General features: G+C 36.4%; 1 long non-coding RNA gene across 1 annotated transcript in view; it reads right to left on the bottom strand.

The window, feature by feature from the left end:
- LOC142050161 (uncharacterized) overlaps positions 1-17912 on the bottom strand; it is a 589738-nt gene extending 571826 nt beyond the window's left edge. The window contains exons 1-2 of the long non-coding RNA XR_012657935.1: positions 17876-17912; positions 17517-17624 (exon numbers count right to left, since the gene is read on the bottom strand). This is a non-coding gene — a long non-coding RNA (uncharacterized LOC142050161). The remainder of the gene's footprint in view (positions 1-17516; positions 17625-17875) is intronic.
- Positions 17913-18238: the final 326 nt, after the last annotated feature.

Genomic DNA, 18238 nt, shown 5'->3' with positions numbered 1-18238 from the left:
ACAGAAGTCACAGACAACAACAAATTTCACATGTGCTGGACGTAAAATGTTCTTAAGTCTTTGATCTTTTGCTACAGTACTCTTAAGGACTTGAAGCAAGCCTGCTGTCATACAGATTACAGAATCCTCTGGCTGTGGCAGGACCCCAATTCTTCTGTACCAGGGGAAAAATACATAACTAACAATGCAGATGAGAAAAATATTCACCTAATGAAATACATATTTCACTGCTTTTCTTTGTAAGACAACAGCAAAAAACTGAAATTATTACATACCTGACAGGGTTTGTCACGACATGCAGATAAGGGCAGGGGGTCCACTTGCACATATACAACTGCTCTTCCACGCACATGCACGACACACACACATGCACAATGTCAGGAATGTTACTGTGTTAAATTAACCTCTTTTCTTCACATATCTCATTCTTCTGAGCCACTCTTCTTTGGAAAGAACTGTCAACAGGGACTTCATTTCAACTCTCCTTTTCCCATTTAATTTGTGGCATTTTAGAATCAAGGTAAATGTAAAGAATTCATTACTATGAAATATGTCCTGTTAACAGAAAGCCACTGCACACTTAAGACCGCTGGCTCTATTCCTCATCAGTCTTCCATTCTATTTTGGTTCCACTCACATTTGCATGGTAATAGTTTCATAAGAAATGTTTACCTCCAACACAACAAGTTGCTGAAATTCTACAGTGAACATCATTTTGCATTCTATACTAGCAAGACAGAAAGAAAGCTGTTACTTGACAGTGCAAATATGTTTGCTTGCTTTTTTTCCTTTTTTTAACTTATTTTACCCATTTCCATTCTGCTAGCAAACATGTTTCTGATATTTTCCTAAATGTCTACATACACAAGAACAAAGGGAAAATTAATTCAGACATGCTCTGAAAAAAAACCATGTGCATCATATGTAACAAGGTTACATTTAGTTCTTCATTTCAGAAAAAATAACACATTCCAACTGAAGTTAACAAAGCATACAGTTTGTTACACATGACATGATTCTCTTGGATGAAAGGAGTAACATGAATGTATCATTAGGAACTCTAAAATTGCAACTCTTTTATTCTCAGCACTTTGACCAGGAATCAATACTGTAGTTGAGGGTCATTAAGTCAAAAGTAATCTCAGATGTCATTTTCAACTGAAGATAAGTACATTAAGATCATTATCTTTTGGCTCCCATTTTAGCAGTTGAACCCCACTCCTGAATACCAAGCATTCTTTAAAAAAAAAAAAAAAAAACAAACCACCACACACACAACCTTTTTCCAGTTGAACTTGTGTTACCTCCTTCCCCCTCCCACCCCCCAAAAAAAACCAAACCATACCACTCTTTTCTTTTACAAACAAGTGATTTGTATCAGTAATACTGTATGTTGTATTACTTCACCTTTTCTTTTTTAATTGGCTGCACAAGCATCTGTAAATATGAGTAAGCCATAAAGATTTGCATACAGAATCCTGCCACTGTCCCCTGTGTTTGAGATGGCTGCCATTTAAAACTGTTCATTTTGAGGATAACATAACACAAGACTATTATTTGAGACTGAAAAATTCTTTCCAATCAGAGAATATTTTTAACTTGACAGACATTTATTATAAACTGCTGTTTTTCTCAAGCCATTTGCTATCCAATTGAATTTCACTGATTAACAGCATAAATTGAATAAACAGCTTACAATTTTCTGAGCTTCAGCCATTTAACTGACTGAATGACTGAATGGAAGACAAGGTCACACCGCTGCCACAGTTATTCATATAATGAGGTATCAGGAATGCTCCATCAACTCAAAAGTCTTGGAAAGTAACAATATGCTTGGGATACAATAGGTTGGTGTCCCCATATTGATAGATAAACTTCATTTTGAAGAACAATTTCAACATCACCAAATTAAAAGAAATAAGCTATTTCCTTACTTTACCATTTGCACTTCAAAGAGGTAAAGATATAAAGATTTTACTTCTACGTTGTGTAGATTTCTCTTTCAATGTCTCAGAACAGCTTGGCTTAATTACTTAAATAATACTGGTTTTCATAATTTATATTTCAAACCATATGTCAACCTCAACAGGCAAAAAATTACCAATTTAATCATGTTCTCCACTTCTCATCATATATTTTTCAAAAGTTATCTTTGAAAGCCAGCATAGGAACTTCAACTTAAACTAAAATCTTAATTAACACCTTAATTCCTATATAGAAGTTAACTGAATCTGGGTTCCTAAACTACAAGCCAATGTAACTGCTAATTATAAATTAATGGGTAAGACTTGAATACTTTTAATAGATGAGTGATTTTTCAAAGTTCAATAACTTCTACATGTCTACAATATACTTTGGTGTCTTACAGGAATAACTAGCAGCTGAAAAAGAGGATCTGCACCTTAAATTGAATTGCAAACCAATTGAATTGCTGTTGGTTTGCATGACACTGGCTCGTGACCATGTAACAAGAATTCACTAGTAAACAAAGAATAAATATTTCAATTAAAGTAACTGGCATTTAGCATCATTTGCTCTATTTTGACATTAAAAAAAAATCAATGTCATTTCTCAGTCTCCCTAATCATCATTCCAACACATTTCCAAGAATCTAATTATAATGCAGAATCATTGAAGGTTTTTCATCAGCATGACCTGGGACTTGGTACTCATTTCTGCTGAGTACAAAGCCCAAGGGCTCCTGAGATCATGCTGATTCCAGAGTCTCTCTATTTGAAGAGCAGCGAGCATGCTTTGTGACGTAGGTCCAGGAACTGCATAAACTGCCCTATCCCACCAGAAAAAAAAAACCAACACGTTTCTCCTCAAATCACTTTTCTAGACAGGAAATTGATACTGGAGGACCCATTAGTAAGCCACCTACTTATCACTGAAATTTTGTAGGAGGAACTGTTATCCTATTCAAACATTATAAGAGGTTTCTAGTAGCAATTTCCATAAAGTTATCCTCTTTCTATGGCCACCCTAAAATTGAGCTGAGGAGAAAGTCTTCAAGGAAGACTTTATTCCCCTTCAGTGGTAGCTCCTATCATTTTCTGTCAATCCTCCGTGGTTGTTTTGCAAGTTGAACAGAATGATTTAATATATTTAATTGTACACCTGAAATCTAGCTCCTTTCCCTATAAGACATTTCTGATGCATATTTACATTACATTTATACAAGGTTTGTATGGCTTTACGAGCACATTTTCTTATTTAACTGGAACAGATTTTCCCTTGTCTATATTCTCCCCTGCTCCTACCTACAGGCAGTAAATGGACTGGATAAAGATCCAAACCTAAAAGTACCTATGTAGGTATTTGTTATTACTCCTTATTATTCTTGGGGGTTTTTTTTTGGGGGGGACGGGGTGGGGACTGTACTCTAGTACTTTGAGTTCAGATATTCTCATGCAGCTCTATTTGTAGTACCAAAACAATAATACCCAAATGCAGCGAGGACAGAGTATGTGGAAGCTTCTTTGTGCAGCCTCTTCCAGTTCTGATCCAGATCACAATAACCTTGCTCTTGCACTTCTGAGACTTTTCAGACTTTATATATAACTTTAAAAAAAAACAACCATAAATTAAGTCATATTTTATGGCAGTTTAATAATAATTACAGATTTCCAGTTGCATGGATGACATAGTTCCAGTGGACAAAGCTGAGGTCTCTGATTCATGACCTGTATAATGTACAGTATATTGTACTAGCACTTCTTTTGAAAGAAGAAACAAATACTAAATAAATCTTGGGCCAGTTGAACCTTGCTGCTGAATATAACACTAGCTTCCCTACACATGCAAACCTTTGAGAACATGTATACATACCCATATTGAATTCTATGGTAGCTGAAGCATGTATTTTCAGATTAAAATATTTTATATTAAAGTATTTCTCTTACTGTTCAAATAGCTTTAAATGAACTAGTAAGTAATGACATCTTAATTTTTCATCATAAAATGTTTTGAATGGCTATTTCTGCAGTAGGTAGTAGATTTTGCTGTTTCTGTTTACATGCTTGATAGCCCATGCACCATATACTCTTGTGAAGAGGAAACTACTCTCTCAAACTGTAAACTTTGACTACTCACGTTTTCTAGCTGGTGATGAACTTGTATAGAAGAAGCACATGAAAAAGTATTCTTGCTAGCAATGTATTAACAATGCCAGCTGGTCCCGAGTGCCCTATGATTAATGTAGAGGCTATTATCCTGCAAGATTCATATTTAGATGTACAATAGTAGCTTATGACCTGAGTATTGCTGGCTCTTCTCATTTTATTTATCATCTCTGCTTGCCACTGCAACTATTTGACTAATGTAACACAATGAAATTAATTAGTTCACACTGCTATATTTAATAATGATGTGCATGTTTCTAGTGCATGCATGTTTTAATTACCACTTTTTGAAATCTTTCCAATGATTACGTAGCAGCAAGGGGGAAGAGGAGCAAGCTATGTGTCAGTCTTTCCTGGGAAACATATATAAAAATCATGTTATAGCCTTCTCCAAACCAAAAAAGATTACTACTGTTCACCATGAGAATATATAAATTATATTATTTTAAGTACTAATTGATCATTTAAACTTACTGGAAAGGCTTGTATAGTTTCAGTTTGGAATATGCATCACTGGATTTATGGAGTTTTCCTCTGTATTTTCAATAATTCTAACACTCTAATAATGAGAATGTTGTTTTCAAACAACAGTGAGTGACAAGGACAATTACATCTCACTTCAGAAGTTACTCTAAAACTGAAAAATAGCTTGTTTAACACTCCAATTTAATATTTTTGGGGAAAATATTCTGTTTCTCCATTAATTTACTCACGGTGTGTATTACAATAACTTCCTTTTTCAATGTGGTTTTGGGAATAAGATTTGCCTGTAGCTACTGGGATATAACAACCACATTAATTTGTATGTTATGATCAATCTAGAGTTTAAAATGCATTGAAGATTTTGTAAGAGGGAGAAGAAAAAGCTTACTTGAACTACCTTGTAAAAAAGATGAGACACAGACTTGATCCTGATCCAAGGGGGGAGGGAAAAAATTGTATCCTTTCCTTCAGGTTCCCGTCCACTGCCTTCCTTGTGAAATGTTTAGTGATGGAAGGCACAAAGTGATACTTGTTAGGAGCAGTTTAACAGCCTAGCACTGCCACACTCTCCTTGAGTGGATATCTTTGCTTCATAAAACTGCCCAATCTGGTACTCCCTACTACTCCTGTTTTCTTATTTACAATTTAAAATACACAGTAGTTCCTCTGTGGCCAAGTAAAGGGCTATAGGGATTAAGAGAGACGTTCAGGGAAACAGAATCCAATTAACACTTCAGCTACTGTTCCACTAACGTCTGAACATATCTGTCATACTTTAATTTTTTTTTTTTTTTGCTATAACAAGGAATAGACATCTATAAAACTGTTTAAACACCTTGTTTTCAGATTTTACCAGTTCTCATTCTTACAGGGCTTCACTGGATAAAAATCAAATTACACTGATATGTCATCTTTTTCTACTTAGTTATTACAATGGGAAAGTGTTTTACAAATGGAAAAAAAACTATGAGAGGAATTTCTGTATAAGTGTGTTGAGAGAAAAAGGGTTACACTCACTACAAATATGCACTGTGGAAAAAATAATAGGCACACACACACTGTCTTAATTCTTTACCTGGTTTGCTCTTCTCGAAGTTGAAGAGAGGAAAACTCTCTGAGCTACTTCCCAGCTCGTTACCAACTTTGACTGAAGGCAAGATAAACCAACTGGACAAGATAGCCTTCACAAATGCTCACCAAGCTATGCTTCCTTTTACCTGACTAGTAACAGACAGCTTTAGTCAAATGATCATCATATTTCAAAATTTCCCCAGGAAGAAGGCATTTTCAACTATGTCCTGAGCACAGGCTCTGGGGCCATTACACACCACTGGGGCTGTCACCGTGGAACAGGGCATAGGCTTGCCCCCAAGATATGATTGCTTTAGGAGAAACAAATGCATGTTTTTAGGTTAGCTCCAGTTTCTCTGACTACTTGTTTCTGACCACTACAGAAGCTTCTGTAGCTTTCATCCTGTAAAGACAGACAGCAGAAAGGGATGGACTTGCATGATCAACCTACTTTTTTCCATAGAAAATTCTTCCTGAGTGCAGAGGGAATGTACGCCTCTGTCCTCATCTTAAGCCAAGCAGTACAGTGATTCTTGTTCCTCTCCTCCATTCATCCTCTGCTGCTATAAACAATGGTTAAAAAAACTTTCTGTCCAAGTGCATGCAGTATTAACTAACTCAGACATTTAGCTTTTTTTAAATCAACAGCATAACAACGTACTTTTAGGTAGCACTATTAAGAACATATTCCCAATACAATAGGTTTTATAACTGTACCATTTTCTACTTTAAGAAAGTGTATAGATGGTGTTCAAGCCTCATACCACCAAGAATTATTGCTATTTCTTCCTGTCAAGGAAATTCAAAGGTACTAATAGAAAGCGTTGGCTAAGGAGAAGATGAAGGCAATACTGTACTTTGCCGTAACTTAAAATGTCCATTTAGCAATTCAAAATTAATACAGACATAATTAGACAGTACAATCACTAAACATTCTTGTATGTGTACCAACACATACTCTCCCTCCCTCCTCCCCCCCCCCCCCCCCAAAAAAAAAAAAATTAAAACCCACCACATTGCACCAGAAAATAAGTAGAACTGAAGCTGCAACCAGTAACACAATACTTCGTGCTCAAAGAAACTTTGGTAAAACAACTTCAGATCACATAACAACCTTTTGGAAAGTACTGTATCTGCTTACGTGAGAACTGATTTGAAAAATCGTATTTTTAGTTAATGGTGAGATTTAGCTGCTATATATAAGAAGGAAGGTTATTACCACAGAAAAGTCACTGCAAATATTATTCTGCAAGGTAACCTTCCCATCTTAGTTCCCTCTTAACACTGCTAGAAAAACAGCTTAAGAACAAAGACAAAAAAGAAGCATTACATTGTTCACCCTGTTCCGATATTTTCTCCTTGACTACAAAGCAAGAAAAAAACATCTACTTCCTCTGAACTTTACAATGTGGTCTCACTCTCACACAATAATAAGGCATCACCATAAATATTATTATCATAATTATTAGTCATCCTCTTTATTATCCCCAAGTTCCATCTGGATCACAACTTTTATATGATTCAGACATAAATGACAACAAATGATACTGTACTACTTTTAGAGACATAGAGTAAGATTAAGTTATGAAAATCTCAACGTGGCATAATTTATTTTATGTATGTTTTGTTTCCCCAAGTTAGTAAAATGTAGACAGCCAGCGAAGCACCATGAACAGATGTTACAGTTTGCATGAGCTGGGATACCATCTTACAAGGATGGAATATTGCTTAGGGGCATATATATTAATAATATTAAATGAAGCGATACAGACTAAGGTTTTCTTGGATCCTTTTTTCTGCTCATGAAACCACTCTATTCTTTGTGATTATTAGGACAACCTTTAAAGATCACTTCATCTTCTGTTTATGGAAAATGTTTCTGGCTCACAATCAAGATATATTCTCTTGCCTTTCTAAAACCTTGATAGATAGGTTTTAGAAAGAGACCTACATCTATAAGAGGAGTCTCTCATGCATGCTATTCCCAGTACCCCTTATCAAGCAGGCCACTTAGAATGTCTTTTCCAAAAATCATTTAATGAACATAATAGCCAAATAACTTCAGTAAATGTATATGCAAGTACCTCAAACTTTTTGTCCAAAACAAATTATGTTAAAAGTTAAATCCAGATAGAATTATTACCATCAGATTTATCATATCAGCTATGCTTATACTCCAAAATCAATAGCCCTGACCTCAGAAGAAAATATTACTGCCAGTAATCTTTACTGGTTGCATAATGGTCAAGATGTCAATAATACAAAAACAGCAAACACACCTCACCTCAGCATAATTATATTACTCATATCCTTAGGTCTATCTTCCCTTTCCAAGAAACAGAAAAAGGTGACCTACCAAAGCAGCAAATAAGAAAAAGGCAGTGTGACATTACACAGTTCAGCACCTTTGCAGTGCCCCCATGCCTTGTCTCAGAGACACCAGAATGGTGTCAGACCACAAAAGCATACAAGTTGATTCTATGGATGGAGTATAGTTAGTAGCATAAGCTTTCAGACTCCACCAATCTGTATGTCATCTATGAAAAGGGGGAGAAACTGAAAAGAAAACAAACAAACAAAAGAACAACAGATAAGCTTGTTTCAGAAGATGATGACCAGGATGATGTCACTTCCAACACATCCAGATGCATATATGCATGATAAGATTTCTAGGATGTCTCCAAAATATAATTAATCTAATTATGCTGATAGTTAAGCACAAGTGTTGATTAAGGGAGCTCTGTTAGCTTCAGATATAATTAGCATAACATGAAAAAATCCTTGCCTTTGGGAAAGGCAAGGAGGAAAGGCAAAGTTCTAGTTACATCAGAATATAGACATGCACAATTCATAATCCTAAACACAGATAGATGTGCAATTGTATATGTTCTTGGTTTTCTGAAATACCTGTGTGGGACTGGCAGATATGGTACAAGAGAACAGTAGCCTGGGGCTGAGCAGAGACCAGAATAACAGGACTCCTTTCATTTCTGGGGATTTCTTCCATTCCCATTATTTACCCGTCTTCTACCTTCACTTTCCTTCCTCCTCATGTACCTTCTAACAATCCTTTTTTTTTTTTTCAAATATACATGAAATATACAATTTTTCTTTACAAAACTTTTTTAAGTAACCAAGAAATGCTGAAATAACTGTCACAATTCATGCCTTCTTTAATTTGTTCAGCATCAATGACTAATAAAATCAACAGAACACTGAACAGATAGGAATATTCATGGGCTTCCTCTTCCCTCCCCATTAAGTTCTCAAGCCAGCCAACACCTGTCAGAGTAGGGGCAGGGCAAGAAAAAGATTTAATCTGTATAACTGTACTTGAGTGTTGCCCAAAGATATCGATACACCTAACTCACCCCAACATTTGGAAATGTCTACTTTATTAATTCTGTAACTCTGTAACTATTCTGTAACTATTATTTCTTCATCTCTCACCCTACATTAGGAAACATCTGATATTTATATAAGCTCGTTCCCGTTTGTATTATTTCTAGGAAAAACAAAGTAAGGACGCTGAGAACATTACCCTACTTAATAATGAATTCTTACCCAAGGAAAAAGGGTCACTATTCTCAGGACCAGCAAGAATGAACAGAAATCCTGAGTGTTACGAGGTAATTTCAAAATAATCAGACACTTTAACCATGTTCCAGCCTTTTGCAGAGAAACCTTTTGAAAAAGGGGAAGACAGGGAATGGTGGGAAAGGCTGGCCTCCCTACTGAAAAAAAAGAAAAAGAGATGATTCTGAGGACAAATACTTGTGGATACATTGGATACTTTCTGATTTACGATCTGATATAGAATATGATAGTGCAAACATCCAGGGATTCCATTTCCACACCTATAGAAACCTCTGAAAACCTACAGTGGCTGAGGAAAAACAGGTGCTGCAAGACAACTCACTACTGTTGTGCCAAATACAAAAATCACTTTTCTCTAATAATGCTAGAATAGAAAACAAAAACCCTATAGGGGATTCTCAAAGAAAAGAGATTTTAAAATTGGAGAAATCATGCATTCTGATTAGGTTGGCAGGGCATCACAATCTATATGGAAGCTATTCAAGAAATTATTCAATTCTAGAATATTTTTTAATTACAGGTTGCACAAAAAAAACACACATCCTGAACTGACTGTATTCTACCCAGTGGCCTTCCGTACCTAATATGACTTTTGTGCTACTTTGCATCCTTTCTCATACTTTCATCAGTACAGAAAATAGAAAACAAACTGCACAGGAAGCCCATTGCACTTTCTTCTAAAAATGCAAAAGAAAGTAATCTGACCCTGCTTTCAAATTATTTCTTGCTTGTTCCAAATAACACCTATTGTATGCTGCTGACCCAGTTCTCACTGAATAAATTAATTTTGCAGAAGACAACATCACGGATATAGGGAGTATGGTTAACAGCATTTCTTTATCCAGGTTTGGTGACCTATGTATCTTTTGGCTGCTCTTGAAGTTTGCAGTCTATTGTATGCTTCCTAGCTGAGGCATTTGACAAAAGAATCTCCAACCTCACTATCTGATCTTAGCTTCACGGAATTGTCAGAGGACACTGGGTTCACAGAGAAAAAGAAGAGTCAAATCAACCATATAGCCCATTTCAAAGCTTATGCTCTGCAAAAACAATCCAATGCATTTATGCAGCTTTTCCAGTATAGCTGCCCAGCATTGTTAAAACAAAAAAACAAAAAAAAAAGATTAGGACGTAAGTTGTGTGAAAAAGCTATTACTGTATCTTTTATTCGTATGGAGAAAGGACAATTTCACAGAATAACTGTGTTTAAAACTTAAGAAGTGGCTAAATTATCCAAAGGAGAACATAGGTTATCACTATATTAAAGCATGAGGGTTTGGGGGTTTTTGTTTGTTTTGGGGTTTTTTGTGGGGTTTTTTTGTGTTTTTGTTTTTGTGTTTTTTTCTTTTTTTTTAAGTACTCCAGTTGGTATGTTAAAGATGCCAGACCAAATCTACTAATGTCAAATTTGAAATTACTGTCACGCTTTGCTGGGCAGACTTCCATTTGTGAAGGAATACCAATAATTAATATAACCCTTTATTAGAAATATTTCTTTGAACAGTAGGCACACAAATCATATTACAGGTTGCATGTAATAAATTATCTGAAATTCACTTTTATTATTTATCCATATCACCAGATTTGCAAAGTATTACAGAAATATAAAAAAGTTAACTAAATTTCCTTTAAAGAGAACTTTTTGTATACACCTCAAATACTTCTACTAACATATGTAGGATATTTCAGTAATAATGACTCAATGTTGATCAAGCCTCTCCCAGCACATTACCCCCACTGCAGGTATTTTACAGGTCTCAGAAGATGTTTTAGGTCTGACTTCTTACAATATGAACATTAATAGCCTAGCTATACTGACAGTTAAGGAGTTGGTTCACACTAATAATGCATGAGCATGATAACAGTTTTCTGTTGTGGTCAAAACCCACAATAATTAACAGACAAAAAACCACACACTTCTTTAAGGAAAACCTAGATGAAGAAAAGTATCAACTGTAATTTCATGATACTGTTATGACTTCTGATGAAGACAGCACTCCTTATGGTTTTCTGGCTCTCTTAAGAAGTATGAGGATGCCATCTGGCAACCTCATAGTTGCAATAAGAAAAGGAAATCAACTCAGGCAGACATGGACAGCTCATATGGATTCTCCTCTTTGAACCCTTTCTATTGAGTACTGATGTTGCTATTGAGCTTTGCCTAACACTACGTCACAGCACATTCCTTTCAGTGTAAAAGAAAATCTTTCAAGATTGAGTCAATGCACTATCCTGTAGGATTTTTTCTGTAACTTTTAAATTGATGTGATGGGTACCCTTATGTCCTTCCACCCAAATGGACATCAACTCAGACATCATTTTGGCTTATCTTTTGTTATTGCTAGCAATCCTGTAAATACCCAAGTAAGAGTTACATCGTTGCTCTCCCTTATTCTTATAGGCAGGTATTGAAAGTATGTTGTGCTTCATCAGAAGTTTCATCAGACGTTAAGGTTAAAATTAAGTCTTCCAGTGTAGATTTAAAAATTGTTCTGTAAATGTTCATATTTAACTCCTGTTTGGAAAAAAAAAAAAGCAAAATCTTTATACTTTAAATTAATATGATATGTTCAATCTAGTTACAATGTGGAGGACTACTTTTTTGCTAAAGACAGAAAAAAACAATTTTGGCTATAAGAGTGAGGAGAGTGAGGAGAATACAGAGCTGAACATGAACTACTTTAGATGCTGTCCTATGTACTACAAGGCCTGCTGAGACTCTGTGTCTTGCACCACAAGAAAGGATACATTTTAAGAGCGTAGGAGAGAGAGAGAATGCGTCAAAGCTAGAGAAAAGTTACTTTGCCTGACATACTCCCACATTGACTGTTAAACTGCTGCATGAGAGTCTAAAAATCACTTTACTTCCAGACTAGAGTAGTTGCAATTGTTCTTATGCAGTCACTTCTGCTGCAGTAACCTTAGGAACTACAGCTCCCGAATGACTGGCTGGTGTACACTTCCAACCTGCTGCCACCAGAGGACCTTTATTCAGGTTGCTCACCTTAAATTAATCATCATAAAGCAATTGTTCTGTCACCTGTAAGAAGCTCTCCAGCCAAGAATTTTCCTGAGCTCTCTGGAAATATGAGTTTACCTTATTCACTGTTTTAGTAATAACTAGAGCATCTAAATAGTCCCACATGCCATTAAACCATGAGTCCTCATGTTTACAGATTAGCCAGTCACCTACCCTTGCTGAGTTTTCTCCCCACCCATCTTTCCACTGTGAAAAAAAAGCATAAGCATTTAACATTTCACTGCTGGGTAGTCTTACACTTACTTTGCAAATTAACTAGGTTATCTAAAACCAAATTAAGAGCAGCAGGTTGGAGAAAGAGTAATTTCTTGATGGCCATTGTGTACAGCTCTTATTTTTCAAATTCAAGAGGAGAGCAGAATGCACCATATGCACCAAAATGTCCACCTTACCTTTTGAAACATCCTGAAACCTACTGAAGAATTCAGCTTAAACACCCCTCCAGCTTTTCATTAGATGAGACTTAAGCGTGGACTGACTGCCGTAGAGAACATTTTTCTACACCCAGTGTTTAGAGAAAGCAGAGGACTGGGGCTATAGTATCTATCTATCTATCCTTTAACTGGTAAGTGCTTGAGCTTATGCTGCTTATAGCTGGAACAAATTCTTCACAGCATTCTTAGGAAAATTCATCAGACTATTCAGAGCCTTCTTTATATTGCAAACATACACATCAAGAAATCTCCTTCTTCAAATACATCTCTAAAACCTTACTTTTACATTTCAGCACAATGGAAGTGCATAATCTGGGAAGTGTAATAGTATTTCAAACAACTTTAAAGGCATTTAAAAGCATGCCTGCATTCAGCATAAATTTAAAACATATTAGTATTTTCATAAACTTTACAGTACAGCTGACAGGAATTTTACAAAATTCGTTTTATAAACCGGATTCTGCAGTCTTCACTTGGTTAAAATCTTATTCAACTAGATCTTAAGCTTATGCATTCACAAAAAAATCCACTTTTTAGAAGTAGTTACGAAGTTGACAGAATGTAAAAAATGAGATTTCTCACACAATAGTTTCCACTTAATAAAGCATATTTAATAGAATAGAAATATGAGAGAAATAGGACTGTTTCTGCAACTATTGACAACAAATGAGAATAGATGCATAATTCAATCCTCATATTGACCATAAAAGTAGTAATTCCTCCGCAATTTTCCATTTATTGTTAGCTTTTCTGTTACTGTTTTATACTGAATCTTATTAAAGAAGCTACTAGAAGAGATATACCGAAAATCAGACAGCATCTAATAGCATTAAGAATCCTAAAAACCCTCCCATTATGCATTTCTTTTGCCTAATCTTCTGTGCACATTTCTTTGTCTTAGTCTGTACTATTAAGCACATGTAATTCTTGTTTTGAGAATCAATTCACCCATGCCTACTGCTTATTTCCTATTGGAATTTTAAATCCATCTGTTTGCTACTCAACATTTTTTATCACAATCAAATATGTCCAAAAAATTATAGACCAGATGCACTCCTTGTCAATACTTTGTGACCCCATTGTCATTGTTCTGTTATCACTGTGACATAAAACCCCTTGTTAACTTTATCAGAGTTTCTGTTAGGATTACAGATGCAAAACTGCAAGGTGGAAAGTCTAGAGAAAGGACGGATAACATAAAAGCTCTTTAAGAAACTTCTAGTACTAATGACCTTATAACATCTCTGCGGCAAAAAAAAAAAAATCCAAAACCACATAAACAGGTGTTCTCCAGTCCAAATACTTTTGAATCTGAGATATTTCTATGGCCTTTTTTTCTTTTTTTTTTTTTTTTTTCCAAGAATGCCCTGAATGTTTCCTTCTCCCCAGCTGGTTTCCCTGGAATCCCTGTAGCTACTAATGAAGGGAAAAAGTCTACTTTTCTTGAGTACAGGTATCAAAATCCAACCCTAAATTACAGAACATCTGCATAAATGCCACTCTTAAATTTCTATTTGCTGCCAAGAACATTTGCTGCTTACAAGGTCTTCAACGTGATACTAAATCAGTTAAGTTTACTCTAAACATGTGGGATTCAGGTACCACCCTGTTTTCACACTAAACAAGCTTTGGACTGATGAGAAATATCAGTAACCTTTCCCAAAATGCTGAACTGGCCTATTTTCCAATTTAGCCAATTATATCTTAAGTTTCTCCAACTTGTTATAGTACTTGGAACCTGTATAATTAGCATTCATACACATAAAAGTTATTAATGCTGTAAAAGTTATTAAAATAAGACACATAAAACAAGCTGATCAAAACAGCTGTGTATTATTTGATGCTTACCATAGCCACCATTTCAAAATAGTTCGTACTATCAAACATCATGTTTGTGTACTGTCAGTTTCTTCAGGAAAGATACACATAACAAAAAATCAGTAGCCTCTCATAATTTCTCCATCACAGTTTATCACCACAAAGTTTGGTAGTACATTGGTATACTATGTGATTAATACTAATATATACAATGCTATTTGACTTTTATCTACTGCAAACTAATACAGGTATGCAGGATTTTATTAGTAAAAATTCCTACAATAAGCACACATTAGAGGAATTATCATTCATTCCCTGCATACTGCTTATATATTTCATCAGGCCATTATCTGATCTGAATAACAAGAAAAATTTCATAGTAAAACACATTACTGCTGACACATGCAACTTAGATGTTCTATCAACTTTATATTTTCACAGCAAGAGGTCTTTTTTAAGTCCTCCGTTGTTCTTCTGAATTAGATTGACCTGATTTGACATTTTCCTATATCAACAATTATGATCAAGATTGTGCACATATATATGATCAAATATAATATGTAACATACTTAACTGCCAGGATCTGACTCAGGTCATTTCCCACAGTAGCAAGTAGTAATTACAGCAAAAGTGGAGTATAGTATCTATATGAAAAATGTGTTGATACAATTGCCGGGACATAGCCTAGATTTAAAGATAATCCAAAAGACAAATAATGAAGATCATGCTCCAAACTAAGAGTCACTAAGTATGCTGTGATTCAACCTAAACAATGTAGTTCCTATCAGATTAGTCAAATATATTTTAATTTTTCTTTTATTATAAAAATAGACATTTTGTTGGGCATCCAACAATGCATCTGCATGTTTGGGACCATCTAGCAGAACAGAAAGCTTAACCTAATAAACTTCTCTGTATGCAGTCTCAAAACAGTTTATGTAAATAATCTGGATATATTATTTTAATGCTCTGTCCACAGGGATTACAACACAGGAATGAGCCATGTCAAATGTTACCTACTGGGGAAAAGAAAAAAAAAAAAAAAGGAAAAGGAAAAAAGCTTTGTTTTTAACTCAAAGATAAATTCATAGTACCAGAACAGTAACAGTAGGGTTCCTTACTAAGCTAGCTAATGTGTTATTCTTTTATTTCAAGTTCACAAGTTAATTGGGCATTTTTTCCTGTCATAAACGTTACTGTCAGTTACCCAAAGACTACTGTGATGCAATATGAAAGTCACCCTGATTCAGTACCTCAGAACTTGTAGCCTATGCTTTGTAATTATTCCTAGCTTTAAGATCATGAATACCTGAAAGCAACTCTGAATGTCATCCTTCTGCTACTGCAGATTTAGCCATTCCTGCTTGTGTCACACCAATTTCCTACATAAATTTTGTGTAATTACGTTTACTGTTGTGACATAAACTAATTTCCTTAATTCAGAAGGAAAATAATTTAATTTGACCCTAATAAACTTTCACTCCTGGAGAAATTTTAGTTGTGAATTATTTTGAATTACACCTGAAAATGCAACATTAATTTCACATTCAGATGTTTAATAAAATGCACTTGTAAATGCGTGTTTAACAGCTTCTAATGACACAAGTTAATTCTGATTAGGTGAACAGTAAAAATGTAATGCGTAAGAGATTTGAGTTGTATAGTTTATTTCCAGTACCCATTTATTATTATGAATTTGTACTGTAAAATAATCGAAATTTGTCAAGAATTTGTAAAGAGGTAAGTTTATTTTATTAAAATTCAAATCCATAACGTCCCTACAATAGATACAATAACACATTGAAGAATTTAAATCCAAGTCCATTTGGCAAGAATAGAGAAAAAATGCTGAAATGCTATTGATTCTTTCCAGTACATTCAAAACACCTGACTCAACTCTATTTCTACTGACATAACACAAAGGTTTTATTTAGATATTAGCAAACACGAGCAAATATTGTCATTGACATACTTTTCATCCTTGTTTCTTCCTTCTACCTAGGAAACAGTTAACCCTCAACTACTAGTACTAGCTGTTTCCTCTCCACCTATCTCTACCAGACATGCAGCAAATGTCGATGGGTTCACTGTCCCAAGAGAAATAATGGCTGTGAAAGTTCTCCTCTCCAGTTGCAGATGTATTTTGCGCTAAAGAGCGCCTAACAGTAGACTCTTCATGTCATACCTTTATTTGATCTTTTACCTTCTGTCAACTCTACAGCTCAGCCAGCAAACCTCAATCCTACTGATCATGAAGCCCTCTTAAATGAATTTCTCTTTTTGTTTCTTCTAGATCTTTTGCACCTATTTAAAAAAGTGCCATCAGTACTTTTGATTATGTCCTGTAAAAGCACTTTGAAAGCAAAACTGTTGTCTGGAACTGTCATCCTCATTAGAAGAAATAATACACATACATTTTATACATATAAAACTTCATGAAAAATCTGACAACTTCAGAGATGTGGACTAAAAATGCTTATAACTAAATGCAGACAAAGCCACTCTTAGTATCTATAATCTATGCACATTTTACATTAAACTGAATGCCCTGTCACCTGGCATTACTTAGCAGGTCACACCATGCTGTAGACCCCTCCTGAGGGAGCGCCTCTTTGTTTAGATTTTTTCTGTAATCTACCACATACCTGTACTCCGACTAAGGTAGACGTTACACAATACTTGACACACTGTTTCTTTACACAGTTATTCACCTGCTATTTTATTAGCTTGTAAAAGAGGAACAAACCACTTCATGCACTTTTTCCACTCAAAACAGTTCAAGTTACCACAGCCAAGTTCCTCTCTGACCAGAGCAGAGTGACTTAGAAGTAGAAATACACACACATACACACACGTATAAACAAAGGGGGGGGTGTGTGTATGCTCAGAACAGGTTTGGAGGAGCAGAAGAATATAGGGACTGAAACAAAGCACAGAGTATTTACTTACTAATGCAGTCCGCTCGGACCTCTTTGGAAACCTGAAGGAGTCTCCGCTTTCCCGTCCTGCCAGTCAGGCGCCGCGCTGTGCCCCTAGTCCACACAGGCCCGAAAGGAACTGCAAAGAGAGAGAAGCACATGCCACATCAGGCAGTTCTGTTTTGGTGGGATCCAGCGCCGCTGCCGCTAGCTCCTTGGGGGGATCCCTGCTTTCAGAGCACACTCCTGCAAAAGAGTCATCCTTCCAAAGATTTTTTTTTTTAAACCAGTGATTTTTTTATAAAGAAAAAAAAAGCCCGCCCGAGGCTCCTGCACCCTAAAATTTGCTGTGGGGTGGGGGAGCTGCCGGGGAGGGGAGAGGGAAGGTACCTGCAACTCTCTCCGATGAGGCCGGCAGAGAGAGCGGGAGGGAGGAAGAGGGAGGGAGAAAGAGGGAGGAGAGAGGGAGCGAGCGCGGAGCGGGGAGGAGGGGTGTGGGGTGTGCGTGTGTGCGCGCCTGCGGGCGGGGGGCGGCGGGGCGGCTCTGGCTGGGGGCGCGGCGGCTGCCGGCTCTCCCCGCCCGGCACCGCCGGATGCAACGGGCGGCCCGGGGGGGACGGTGAGGGCCGGGCCGGTCCCCGCGGAGCCCCCCCCGCCCCCGCCGCCGCTCAGCCCGCTCACCTGCATTTCCTTAACGAGCCACTTGATGGCCGGCAGCAGCGGCGGCCCCCCGACCACCGCCGCAACTTCGGC

This window comes from Phalacrocorax aristotelis, chromosome Z, assembly GCF_949628215.1.
Source record: "Phalacrocorax aristotelis chromosome Z, bGulAri2.1, whole genome shotgun sequence".
Classification (NCBI taxonomy): Eukaryota; Metazoa; Chordata; class Aves; order Suliformes; family Phalacrocoracidae; genus Phalacrocorax; species Phalacrocorax aristotelis.
Note: the sequence above shows the minus strand (reverse complement) of the source record. Positions and strands in the feature narration are given on the sequence as shown.